Source organism: Martes martes (genome assembly GCF_963455335.1).
Source record: "Martes martes genome assembly, chromosome: 6".
NCBI classification, from domain to species: Eukaryota; Metazoa; Chordata; class Mammalia; order Carnivora; family Mustelidae; genus Martes; species Martes martes.
The window spans coordinates 120,863,483-120,877,413 of NC_137893.1; the positions used below are offsets into that span (position 1 = coordinate 120,863,483).

Consider the following 13,931-nt stretch of genomic DNA (forward strand, 5'->3'; position numbering starts at 1 on the left):
ACATAATAAATGAACTAGATCTGACACCCATATAGAGAACACTCTACCCACAAATTACAGAATACACATTCTTCTCCAGTACACATGGGACCATTTCCAGGATGCACCATATGTTAGACCACAAATTAAGACACAACAAAATTGAGATAAAAAAATGTATGCCAGGGAAAAATGGCTGAAGAGTAGGGGACCATGTTTCATCTGGTCCCTTGAATTCAGCTGGAAAACTATCAAACCATTCTGAACACCCATGAATTCAGCCTAGGATGTAAGGGGGAAAAAAAATCTAGAACTCTACAAGTAGAAAAGCAATTGCTTTTTGCAAGGTAAGAGGTGTGGAGATATGAATCTGAGAAGGGATGTCTGAAGATAAACAGAGAGGGGAGGGAGCCTCCATCAGCCAGCCCTGGAAAGTGATATACCCCAGAGGGCAAAATGGGAACCCTTAGAAATCTGCTCCAATGAGAGACATCCTTGTCTGAAAGGGGCTCAGGGGATGAAAAAGGCATAATTCTAGGAGGCTGTGTGGTCTCAAGTTCCCAAGAGTCACAGAACTAACAGGGGTGCCTAAGCCATTAGAGTGCCCAAACAGTGAAACAGTGAAATGTTTATGGTCGGTGAGCCAGGAGGGGACTCTCAGCTTGGATCGCCATAAATCGGGAGCCAGGCCTGAGCGGGTGACCGCTCTCCACCTGCACACCCAGAAAAGGACTGAAACACGTGGACCATCTGCCATCCCCCAAGAGGGGTGGAAAAGGGGCCCCTATAACTGTGCAACAGCTCACAGGGTGGCAACCCCATAAAGGACAGCAAGGCAAACCCAGCTGTCCCTGGGGAACATCGGAGCAGGTAAGCCCACAAGCCCCCAGTCACTCTCAGCCCCGGGGCACTACAAAAGACAGTAACATGGGACCCTCAGACTCCCCTGGGGAGGACTGCTGTGGGCATGCACCACAGGAGTCTGCAGATTTTGGCCCACACAAGGATGAAGACTATTTGTCCCAGAAAGTTTACTGAAGAGATGGGACAACGATCTTTCTGTTCTAGGGCTGGAGACTGGGACCCAGCCATTTTCATTCTGATCCTCTAAAGAGGCATGGAGACCCTTCAGGGAACAAAAGTCACACATAGGACCAGCTTACACTGAGGCCCAGGGTCCTGGCAAGGAGTGGTGCAACACCGCCCAGGCAAAGACACCTGAGAAGCAGCACAGCAGGCCCCTTCCCTAGAAGACCAACTGGAAGAACAGGTGCATTGATGGTTTACAGATCTACAGGACTGTAAAACTGCAGCACTAGGGGGAAATAATATACAGAACTCAAGGTTTTTTCTTACAATTCCTTTATCTTTCAGTCTGAAATTTTCCATTTCTTTTTTTTTCTTTTTTCCCATTTGAACTAGTTTCTTATTTTAACTACTCTTTGTTTTTAAGTCACGTTTTAGCTTTTATTTTTTACATCGACACTTTATAGATATAAGATTCATTTTTGGTCTTTTTTTACTCAATTCAATTTTATTTTTGTATATAATGGTTTTGTTTTCTTTGTAATTTTGGGACTTAGTGTCTTCTAACATACAAACCAAAATTCACTCAGGAACAAGTGGATCACCTTGCTTTGTCCACCTTATGAGATTATATTCTCTTCCCCCACTCTTTTTTGTTTTGGTTTGGTTTGCTTTGCTTTTCTATTCTTGTTTCTGACCTCTTTTGGATTTGTGCAATGTGCTTGGGTTGTGGTTGATATTTTTGCTTCTGCTCACTCGCTCACCCATTCTTCTCTGGGCAAAATGACTAGGAGGAATTCACAATGAAAGAAAAAGCAAGAGTAATGTTTTCTGCCACAGATCTAATTGAGATGGGTATAAGTAAAATGTCAGAGATGGAATTCAGGATAGCAATTATAAAGTTAATAGATGGGCTTGAAGAAAGAAGAAAAGACAGTAGAGGATCTCGCAGGGCAGAAATGAGAACTAATCAGGCCAACTTAAAAATGCTGTAACTGAGGGGTGCCCGGGTAGCTCAGTGGGTTAAGCCTCTGCCTTCTGAGAGAGCCTGCTTCCCCCTCCCTCTCTCTGCCTACCTGTGATCTCTGTCTGTCAAATAAATTTTAAAAAAATATATTTTTTTAAATGCTGTAAATGAAATGCAGTCTAAATTGGATGCTCTAAGGGTGTCGAGGTGGCTCATTGGTTAAATGTCTGCCTTCAGCTCAGGTCATGATCTCAGGGTCCTGGGATCAAGCCCTGCATCTGGCTCCCTGCTCAGTGGAGATCCTGCTTCTCCCTCTTCCTCTGCTCCTCCCTCTGCTCCTGCTCATTCTCTCTCAAATAAATAAATAATTTAAAAAAAAAATTGGAAGCTCTAACAGCTATGGTGAATGAGACAGCAGAGAGAGTAAGTGATCTAAAAGACAGGCTGATGGAAAGGAAGTTGAGGAAAAAAGAGAAAAACATCTAATAACCCATGAAGGGTTTCATGGCATCGAGAAACTGATGCCATGAAACATGCCAATGTCAGAGTTACTGGGGTACTAGAAAATGAAGAGAGAAAGAGAGGGCCAGAAGGTATATTTGAGCAAATCATAAATGAGAGCTTCTCTAATCTGGGAAAGGAAACAAGCATTTATGCCCAAGAAGCAGAGAGGACCCCTCCCAAAATCAATAAAAATATATCAACATCCCAACATATAATAGTGAAGCTTGCAAATTTCAGAGACAAAGAGAAAATCCTGAGAGCAGCTCAACAAGAGGCTCCTTACCTACAGAGGCAGGAACATACACTAACATCAGACCTATCCACAGAAATCTGGGAGCCCAGAAAGGGCTGGCATGATATATTCAGGGTACTAAATGAGAAGAACATTTAGCCAAGAGTTCTTTACCAAGCAAGGCTGTCATTGAGAATGGAAAGAGAGATAAAGAGTTTCCAGGAGAGACAGAAACTGAAAGAATATGTGACCTCCAAGCCAGCCCTGCAAAAATATTAATGGGATCTTTGTAAATGAAGAGAAAGCCCACGAGTAACATAGACTGAAAAGAAACAGAAACAATCTATAGGAACAGGGACTTTTCAGATAATATGACACTAAATTCATATATTTCAATAGTTACTCTGAATGTAAATGGACTAAATGCTCCAATCAAAGGACACGGGTTATCAAATTGGTTAAAAAAACAAGATCCATCCATATGCTGTCTACAAGAGACTCATTTAGACCTAAAGACACCTCCAAACTGAAACTGAGGGGTGGAGAACAGTTTACCACATTAATGGAACTCAAAAGGAAGCCAAGGTAGCAATCCTTGTATCAGACAAATTGCATTTTAAACCAAAGACTGTAGTAAAAGAAGAAGAGCAGCATTATATCACATTTAAAGTGTCTATCCAACAAGAAGATTGTAAATATTTATTGTAAATATTTATGCCTCCAACATGGGAGCAGCCAGTTATATAAACCAATCAATAACCAAAGTAAACACATTGATAAGAATACAATAATAGTAGGGGACTTCAACACACCCACTTACAGCAAAGGACAGATCATCTAAGCAGAAGATGAACAAAGAAACAAGGGCTTTGAATGACACAATGGACCAGATGGACCTCATGGATATATACAGAACATTCCATCCTAAAACAACAAAATACTGATTCTTCTCAAATGCACATGGAAATTTTCCAGAAGAGATCACATACTGGCTCACAAACTGGGTCTCAGCCAACACCAAAAGATTGGGATTATTCTCTGCATGTCTTCAGACCACAATGCTTTGAAACTAGAACTCAATCACAAGAAGAAATTTGGAAGGAACACAAACACTTGGAGGTTAAAGTGCTCCCTACCGAAGAATGAATGGGTCAACCAAGAAATTAAAGAGGAATTTTAAAAACTCATGGAAACTAATGAGAATGAAAGCACACTGGATCATAACCTTTGGGATACAGCAAAGGCGATCCTAAGAGGGAAGTACATTGCAATACAAGCCTTCCTCAAAAAATTAGAAAAATCTCAAATTCATAAGCTAACCTTAAACCTAAGGAAGCTGGAGAAATAACAGCAAATAAAGCCTAAACCAAGCAGGAGAAGAGAAATAATAAAGACTAGAGCAGAAATCAATGAAATAGAACCCAGGAGAACAGTAGAACAAATCAATGAAACTAGGAGCTGGTTCTTTGAAAAAATTAATAAGATTAATAAACCCCTGGCCATATTATCAAAAAGAAAAGAGAAAGGCCCAAATTAATAAAATCGTTAAGGAAAGAGGAGAGATCACAGCCAACACCAAAGAAATACAAACAATTATAAGAACATATTATGAGCAACTATATGCCAGCAAATTTGACAATCTGGAAGAAATGAATGCATTCCTAGAGAAGTATACTACCAAAACTGAACCAGGAAGAAAGAGAAAACTTCAACAGATCATAACCAGTAAGGAAATTGAAGCAGTAATCAAATATGTCCCAACAAACAAGAGCCCAGGGCCAGACGGCTTCCCAGGGGAATTCTACCAAACATTTAAAGAATTAATACTTATTCTCCTGAAACTGTTCCAAAAAATAGAAATGGAAGGGAAACTTCCAAACTAGTTCTATGAGGCCGGAATTACCTTGACTCCAAAACCAGACAAAGACCCCATCAAAAAGGAGAATTACAGATCAATATCCTTGATAAACATGGATGCCAAAATACTCACCAAGATACTAGCCAATAGAATCCAACAGAACATTAAAAGGATTATCCACCGGGACCACGTGGAATTTATTCCTGGGCTGCAAGGGTGGTTCAACATCTGTAAATCAATCAGTATGATAGGTCACATTAATAAAAGAATAGACAAGCACCATATGATCCTCTCAATGATTCAGAAAAAGCATTTGACAAAATGCAGCATCCTTTCTTAATTAAAACTCTTCGAAGTGTAGGGGTAGAGGGAACGTACCTCAATGTCATAAAAGCCATCTGTGAAAACCTTACAGCGAATATCATTTTCAGTGGGGATGAGTGCTTTTCCTCAAGGTTAGGAAAATTACAGGGATGCCCACTCTCACCACTATTGTTCAACATCGTACTAGAAGTCCCAGCCTCAGCAACCCAACAAGAAGAAGAAATAAAGGCATTCGAATTGGCAAAGAAGAAGTCAAACTCTCACTCTTCACACATGAGAGGATACTTTATGTGGAAAACCCAAAACCCACCCCAAAATTGTTAAAACTCATACAGCAATTCAGCAACATGGCAGGATACAAAATCAATGCACAGAAATCAGTTGCAGGGGCACCTGGGTGGCTCAGTGGGTTAAAGCCTCTGTGTTCGGCTCAGGTCATGATCCCAGGGTCCTGGGATCGAGCCCCGCATCAGGCTCTCTGCTCAGCAGGAAGCCTGCTTCTCTTCCTCTCTCTCTGCCTGCCTCTCTGCCTGCTTGTGATCTCTGTCTGTCAAATAAATAAATAAAATCTTAAAAAAAGAAAAAGAAAAGAAATCAGTTGCATTTCTACACACTAACAATGTGACTGAAGATGGGGCGCCTGGGTGGCTCAGTGGGTTAAAACCTCTGCCTTCAGCTCAGGTCATGATCCCAGGGTCCTGGGACTGAGCCCCACATCAGGCTCGCTGCTCGTCAGGAAGCCTGCTTCCCCCTCTCTCTCTGCCTGCCTCTCTGCCTACTTGTGATATCTCTCTCTGTCAAATAAATAAATAAAATCTTTAAAAAAAAAACAAAATGATGTGACTGAAGAAAGAAATTAAGGAATTCATCCCATTTACAATTGCACCAAAAACCATAAGATACCTAGGAATAAACCTAACCAAAAAAGTAAAAGACCTGTACTCCAGAAACTACAGAATAAATATAAAAGAAATTGAGGAAGACACAAAGAGATGGAAAAGGCTTCCATGCTTATGAATTGGAAGAATAAACATTGTGAAAATGTCTGTGCTGTCCAGAACAATCTACACTTTCAATGCAATCCCTATCAAAATGCCATCAACAGTTTTCACACAGCTGGAAAAAAAAATCTTAAAATTTGTACAGAATCAGGAAAAAAAAAAACCCTGAATAACCAAAAGAATGTTGAAAAAGAAAACCAAAGCTGGAGACATCACAATGCCTGACTTCAAGCTATATTAGAAAGCTGTGATCATCAAGATAACATGGTATTGGCACAAAAACAGACATATAGATCAATGAAACAGAATAGAGACCCCAGAAATGAACCCTCAAGTCTATGGTCAACTAATCTCCAACAAAGCAGGAAAGACTATCCAATGGAAAAAGGACAGTCTCTTCAACAAATGTTGTTGGAAAAATTGGACACCCACATGCAAGAATGAAAATGGACCATTCTCTTACACCATACACAAAGATAAACTCAAAATGGATGACAGTCCTAAATGTGAGACAGGAGTCCATCAAAATCCTAGAGGAGAACACAGACAGTAACCTCTTCGACCTTGGCCACAGCAAGTTCTTCCAAGACATGTCCCTAAAGGCAAGGGAAACAAAAGCAAAAATGAACTTTTGGGATTTCATGAAGATTAAAAGCTTCCGCACAGCAAAGGAAGCATCAACAAAACTAAAAGGCAGCCTATGGAATGGGAGAAGATATTTGCAGTCGATGTCAGATAAAGGGCTAGAATCTAAGATCTATAAAGAACTTATCAAACTCAACACCCTAAATAAATAAATAAATAAATAATAACAATCCAATCAAGAAATGGGCAGAATACATGAACAGACATTTCTCCAAAGAAGACATCCAAATGGCCAACAGATAGATGAAAAAATGCTCCACATCCCTTGTCATTTGGGGAAATACAATGAAAACCACAATGAGATACTACCTCACATCTGTCAGAATGGCTGAAATTAACAAGTCAGGAAACAGCAAATGTTGGAGAGGTTGTGGAGAAAGGGGAACCCTCTTACACTGTTGATGGGAATGCAAGCTGGTACAGGCCACTCTGGAAAACAGTATGGATGTTCCTCAAGAAGTTAAAAATAGAGGGGCGCCTAGGTGATTCAGTGGGTTGAGCCTCTGCCTTCGATCGGGTCGTGATCTCAGGGTCCTGGGATCGTGCCCCACATTGGGCTTTCTGCTCGGCAGGGAGCCTGCTTCCCCTGCCCCCGCCTCTGCCTGCCTCTCTGCCTACTTGTGATCTCTCTCTCTGTCAAATAAATAAATAAAATCTTTTTTAAAAAAAATATAGCTACCCTATGACCCAGCAATTGCATTACCGGGTATTTACCCCCCCAAAATACAGATGTAGTGAAAAGAAGGGGCACCTGAACCCCAATATTCATAGCAGCAATGTCCACAATAGCCAAACTGTGGAAGGAACTGACATGCCCTTCAACAGATAATGGATAAAGAAGTTGTGGTACATACATACAATGGAATACTACTCAGCCATCAGAAAGGATGAATACCTACCATTACATGGATGGAACTGGAAGGGATCATGCTAAGTGAAATAAGTCAGTCAGAGAAAGGCAATTATCATATGGTTTCACTCATATATGGCACATAAGGAATAGCAGGAAAGACCACAGGGGAAGGGAGGGAAAACAATGGGAAGAAGTCAGAGAGGGAGACAAACCATGAAAGACTCTGGACTCGGGGAAACAAACTGAGGATTACAGAAGGCAGGGTGTTGGGGGAATGGGTTAGTTAAGTGATGGATATTAAGGAGGGGACATGTTGTGATGAGCACTGGGTGTTATATGAAACTAATGAATCACTGAACACTACATCAAAAACTAATGATGACTATACGGTGGCTAACTGAACATAATAAAAAATGTATTTCCTTTATATGCCATGGTTAATACGATTCTAAACGAATTAATGAATTTATAAAGCTGTTTTATTATTACTATGGCAAATATTGTTAGATAAAACCCACAGACACAAGATTATCCTTGGCATCTTCAATAATCTGTGAGACTGTATATGTAGATATCCTGTGAACAGAATGTTTGAGAATCACTGACTCACACAGTTCAGGGAGGCAGTGTGACAGAGTGCTCTGTGCCATAGGTGTGGGGTCCGCACAAGTCCTAGGTCCCTTGGCCTGCCTTTCAGGGTAGGAGACAGTGGGGCGGAGTCTGGGGCCAAGAAGCCCAGTAACGCGGAGCCCTCATCTCCCAGGGTTTCACTTCCCCTCAAAGCCTGTCTTGGGTCCTTCTGCCTGGATACTCGTGACACACCCCAGTTCGCATTCCCATTGGGTGTCAGGTTTCTGGAGTGGCCAATCACCGGAACTGCAGTTCCGGGTTCTAAAGTCTCCTCCGAGTCCAGTAGCGACTGAACAGTTTACCCAGACCGGGAAGATGCAGGTCCGTGATGCCCCGAACCATCCTCCTGCTGCTGTGGGGGGCGCTGGCCGTGACCGAGACCTGGGTGGGTGAGTGTCAGGCGGAAGGAAAGGCCCTCTGCGGGGCGGGAGCTAGGGGACGCCCGGGAGGGGACGCGGGACCCCGGGGAAGGCGCCTCTCCCGCCCCAGACCCCCAGCCGCCCCCGGCCCCACCCCGGCCCGTGCTCCCCCGTCCCTCCCCGCCTCCGCCCTGCTCTCCCCCGCTCGGTGCCCCCTCCCCCTTCCCTCCCGGCCGCCTCCACCTGGACCCCGGGCCCCTCGCGGGCAGGAGGGTCGGGCGGGGTCTCAGCCCCTCCGCGCCCGCAGGCTCCCACTCTATGAGGTATTTCTACACCGCGATGTCCGGGCCCCGCCGCGGGGAGCCCCGCTTCATCGTCGTCGGCTACGTGGACGACACGCTGTTCGTGCGGTTCGACAGAGACTCTGCCAGTCAGAGGGCTGAGCCCCGGGTGTCTTGGATGGGCCATATGGGGCCGGAGATTTGGGACCGGGAGACCCGGAAAATCAAGGACACCGCACGGACTTTCCGAGTGAACCTAAACACGCTGCGGGGCTACTACAACCAGAGCGAGGCCGGTGAGCGACAGGGCCGGGTGCAGGTCACGACCCCCATTCCCCACCCACGTTCACGGATCCAAGCGTCACTGGGAATTGAGAGAACCCTAGCGGGAACTCTGGCCCTCCCCGAGCCAGCGGTAACGTTTAGGCGGTTTTACTTGTGTTTGGACTTAAACCCTGCCTGTTGGGGCGGGGAGGGTCTCACACCTACTAGTGCATGTATGGCTGTGACGTGGAGCCGGAGGGGCGCCTCCTCCGCGAGTACAATCAGGACTCCTACGACCGCGCGGATTACATCGCCCTGAGCCAGGACCTGCGCTCCTGGACCTCGGCGGACACTACGTCGCAGATCACCCGCAGCAAGTGGGAGGCCCCTGGTGACGGACGCGGAGCTCTATAGGAACTACGTGGAGGGCAGGTGCGTGGAGTGGCTCCCCAGGTACCTGGAGAACCCAAAGGAGACCCTGCAGCGAGCAGGTACTAGGGGCCACGGGGGCCTCGCTGATCTCCCCTCCCCTGGGGCTGGCTTCCCACCAGGGAGAGGAAATGTAAGAACACCGCCCCTCCCACTGGTGGGGAGAGGGAGGTCCGCCTGGGTGTTCAGGTTCCTACTGGAGAGTGACTCACCCAGAGGGCCGCTTTTCTCTAAAGGACAATGGAGGAATCCAGTCTCTCCCAGGAGGCAGGTGGAGACCATCCCTGCAATAACCCATCAGCCTTTCCCTTTAACCCTGGCAGCTACCTTGGAAACCATGACTTTCCCCTCTCAAGGCCTTTTTCTCCAATGATAGCATCTTTGGGGTTCCAACTCTGGGTTTCCTGACTCCTTCACCCTGCACCGCAGTCAGGACCACTAGTGCCGTCTCCCTCTTAGACTTCCTACCCTGGGTTCTCTCCCTGATTCTAGAATTCCTAGATTAGGAGATCCCAAAAGTTAGGTTGATGACTGGGCTTTGTGCTTCTTCAATCCAAAACAGTGGTCCAGCATTGGTGGTATAGTGGTGAGCATAGCTGCCTTCCAAAACAGTGGCCCTGGTCACATGAATGCCCTTTCAGTGGCCCATAAAGGTAAGCCCGGGTTTGGTGGATTTTCTGATTCTCTTCCTCAGAGCCCCCCAACACACATGTGACACACCACCCCATCTCTGACTGTGATGTCACCCTGAGGTGCTGGACCCTGGGCTTCTACCCTGCAGAGATCACCCTGATCTGACAGCAGTGAGGGAGAGGACCTGACCCAGGAAACAGAGCTTGTGGAGACCAGGTCAGCAGGAGATGGAACTTTCCAGGAAGTGGGCGGTTGAGGTGGTGCCTTTTGGAGCAGAACAGAGATACACATGCCATGTGCAGCATGAGGGGTTGCCCGATCCCATCACCTGGAGATGGGGTAAGGAGGGTTTGGGGTCGAGCCTCTTCTCAGGGAAAGCAGAAGGCCTTCTGGAGAACTTCAGTAGGGTCAGGATTCAAACCAGAGGTCTGGGGCCCTCACTGTCCCTTCCCTTTCCAGAACTGCCTCCTCCCACCATCCCCATCATGTGGATCATTGCTGGCCTGGCTCTCCTTGTGGTTACTGTGGCATTTGGAGCTGTGATCTGGAGGAAGAAGCGCTCAGGTAGGGAATGGAGTGGGGGGATCTGAGGTCTCTTGTCCCTCTGGGGGGTTTCCTAGGCAGCAGACTGTCCTGCCTTGTAACTGGAAAGTACCATCCTTGCACATGTACTTGCCCACTCTGGAGCTGATCACTAACACTGACTCTGTAGCAAACACTTGTGACAATGAAGGACACATTTTCATCTTGGCAGTTCTGGTGATGGGGACCTGACTCCCAGCAGTCACAGGATAGAGAGGAAGGATCCTGCTGAGAACAGACCTCCAGCAAGTCAGGTAACCAAGTGACCCCACACCTCATTCTTCGTGTTTCCTGATCCTGTCCTGGGTCTTCAGGCACAATTCTGGAAACTTCATTTTCAACCAGGACTAGGAGTTTCCTCTAGGATCTCATGGCCTCGCCCTGTCCTCGGCCTCTAACATGATATTTTCTTCCCACCGGAGGAAAAGTACCAGCCCGATACCAGGTTCCTTGCTCAGCAGGGAGTCTGCCTCTCCTTCTCTCTCTGCCCCTCCCCCTGTTCGTGCTCTCTCTCTCACTCTCTCAAATAAATAAATAAAATCTTTAAAAAAAAAAACAAAAACAAAAACAAAAAACAAATAGGGGGTCTGGGTGGCTCAGTGGGTTAACCCTCTGCCTTCAGCTCAGGTCATGATCTCAGGGTCCTGGGATCGAGTCCTGCAATGGGCTCTCTGCTTGGTGGGGAGCCTGCTTTCTCCTCTCTCTCTCTCTGCCTGCCTCTCTGCCTACTTGTGATCTCTCTCTGTCAAATAAATAAATAAAATCTTTTTTAAAAATAAATAAATAAATAATAAAAATCATTCCAGTTTAGACACTGTGCAACTCCATCTCTGGTCCATGAACAGCTGATAATCAGACTGTTTTTAGCAGATCCAATGATGTGATATTCATGCTCAGTTTTGCTTGTCAATGACCAGTCTCAGACAGGAGAAGGTAGAGCTTTCTAGCTTACACTCACTTTCAACTTCTGTGCGTACTTTCTGTGGGCTGAATAACAGCTCCCAGACCAGGGCTGGCTCACTGTAGACACAGATTACCATTGGTTTAGGTGACTTACACTCTAGCACCTACTCTGGTGCCAGATAAACAGCAGAAATGAAAACATAGTTAATTGGGATGCCGTCTCCAATAACATGGTAGACTTAAGTTTTAAGGCTGTCTTTCCCCCTAAAAACAAATAAAAATGATAGATAAAATAGGACAAATATCCAAGAATGTAGTAGAACAAGTAGGAGAATAATCATTTATGCCAAAATATGAATATAGGCAATAAATCAGGGAGAAATATTGTTCTGATCCTTCGGGCATTTTTTCGAATCTGAGAACCTTAGCTTGGCTTCTCAAGTTCATGAGCTTAGTAGACAGGAAATGATGCCCAGAACTTGTTCATGTGAGGAGCATGAAAGACATCCCCTCCCTGAAAATCTGGGAAACAGGTTCATATCCTCAGAAAAGGGCAAAACATCAAAATCTTCTGTGTCTTCAAGTACAAGAGTACTCTAAGGAAATTTGCCTTTAAGTCAGCAAAAAGAGCAAACAACAATTTCAAAGAATTTGTAATCATGGACTACTCCTTCTGTGATTTGTAGTCCAAGTTTGCTTTATCATTGGCCATTGGGTCAAAATCATGTCATTAGTTTAGTTTATAATTGTCATGGATTGGTGATGACCCAGAAATTGCAAGAAAGAAACAAACTGGGTCGCCTGGGTAGCTCAGTCAGGCATCTGCCTTCAGCTCAGGTCGTGATCCTGAGGTCCTGGGATCGGGCCCTGCGTGAGCTCCTTGCTCAGCAGGGAGACTGCTTCCCCCTCTGCCTGCTGCTCCCCCCTGCTTGTGCTCTCTCTCTCTCTCTGACAAATAAATAAATAAAATCTTTTCTTTTTTTTTTTTTTAAAGAAAAGAAACAAACTTAACTTCAGGGCAAACAACTGGCTCAGATGGCAGAGCAGGCAACTATTGATCTTGGAGTCATGAGTTTAAGCACCCCATTGGACATATAACTTACTTTAAAAAAATGAAATAAAATACTAAATTTTAAAAATTGTTTTTTAAAAAAGACAAATTTCTGTAGAAAATCTATATTTAACTTACGTGTCAAAAAATTTACATTAACAGGGAGCCTGGGTGGCTCAGTGGGTTAAGCCTCTGCCTTCAGTTCAGGTCATGATCTCAGGGTCCTGGGATGGAGCCCCGCATTGGGCTCTCCACTCAGCAGGGAGTCTGCTTCCCCTCTTCTCTCTCTCTGCCTGCCTCTCTGCCTACTTATGATCTCTCTGTGTCAAATAAATAAATAAGATCTTTAAAAAAAAAATTTACACAAACAGGGGCCCCTGGGTGGCTCAGTCAGTTGAGGGTCAGACTCTTGGTTTCTGCTCACGTCATGATCTTACGTGTCATGGGATTGAGCCCCGCATGGGGCTCCGAGCTCAGTGGGGAGTCTGCTTCTCTCTTTGCCTCTATGCTCCCCCTGCTTGTCTTCCCTATCTCAAATAAATAAAGAAAATTTTTTAAAAAATAAATAAGTAAAAATTTAAAAAAGAAAATGTAGAAAAATGCAAAAAGCACCTCTTAAAAAAAAACTGTGAAAGGGGCGCCTGGGTGGCTCAGTGGGTTAAGCCTCTGCCTTCCGCTCAGGTCATGATCCCAGGGTCCTGGGATCGAGCCCCACATCGGCTCTCTGCTGGGCAGGGAACCTGCTTCCTCCTCTCTCTCTCTGCCTGCCTCTCTGCCTACTTGTGATCTGTCTGTCAAATAAATAAAATCTTAAAAAAAAAAAAAACAACTGTGAAATATAGTGATAAATCATTAGATGTTTAAAATATTACCATATAGGGGCACCTGGGTGGCTCAGTGGGTTAAAGCCTCTGCCTTCAGCTTGGGTCATGATTCCAGGGTCATAGGATCAAGCCCCGTATCCGGCTCTCTGCTCAGCAGGGAGACTGCTTCCTCCTCTCTCTGTGCTTGCCTCTGCCTACTTGTGATCTCTGTCTGTCAAATAAATAAAATCTTTAAAAAAATAAATAAGTAAAATAAAATAAAATATTACCATATAAAATATTCACCTAATAAAAAGTAATCAGTAAAAGAGTGGAAGCATGGAAAACAAAAAAAGAAGTAAAATGGCATCATAAATCCAAGTGCATCAGTATCAACATTACATATAAATGGCTTAAATAAGTCATTCAAAGTGCAGATTTTTGGCCTGAAAACAAAACAAGATTCAACTATGCTGTCTGCAGTAGACACACTTGAGATTCAAATACAAATAGATTAAAATTAAAGGGTCAGGGAAGGCCTGGATGGCTCAGTTGTTTAAGCGTCTGCTTTTGGCTCTGGTCATGATCCCAGGGTCCTAGGATCCAG

At 44.7% G+C, this 13,931-nt stretch overlaps 1 pseudogene across 1 annotated transcript in view; it reads left to right on the forward strand.

Annotated features, from left to right (window-relative positions):
* LOC308344403 (DLA class I histocompatibility antigen, A9/A9 alpha chain-like) overlaps positions 1-11,338 on the forward strand; it is a 35,823-nt pseudogene extending 24,485 nt beyond the window's left edge. Inside the window, exons 5-6 of the transcript in view lie at positions 10,445-10,549; positions 10,740-11,338. The product of the transcript in view is annotated as a DLA class I histocompatibility antigen, A9/A9 alpha chain-like (transcript). The remainder of the gene's footprint in view (positions 1-10,444; positions 10,550-10,739) is intronic.
* The last annotated feature ends 2,593 nt before the right edge of the window (positions 11,339-13,931 follow it).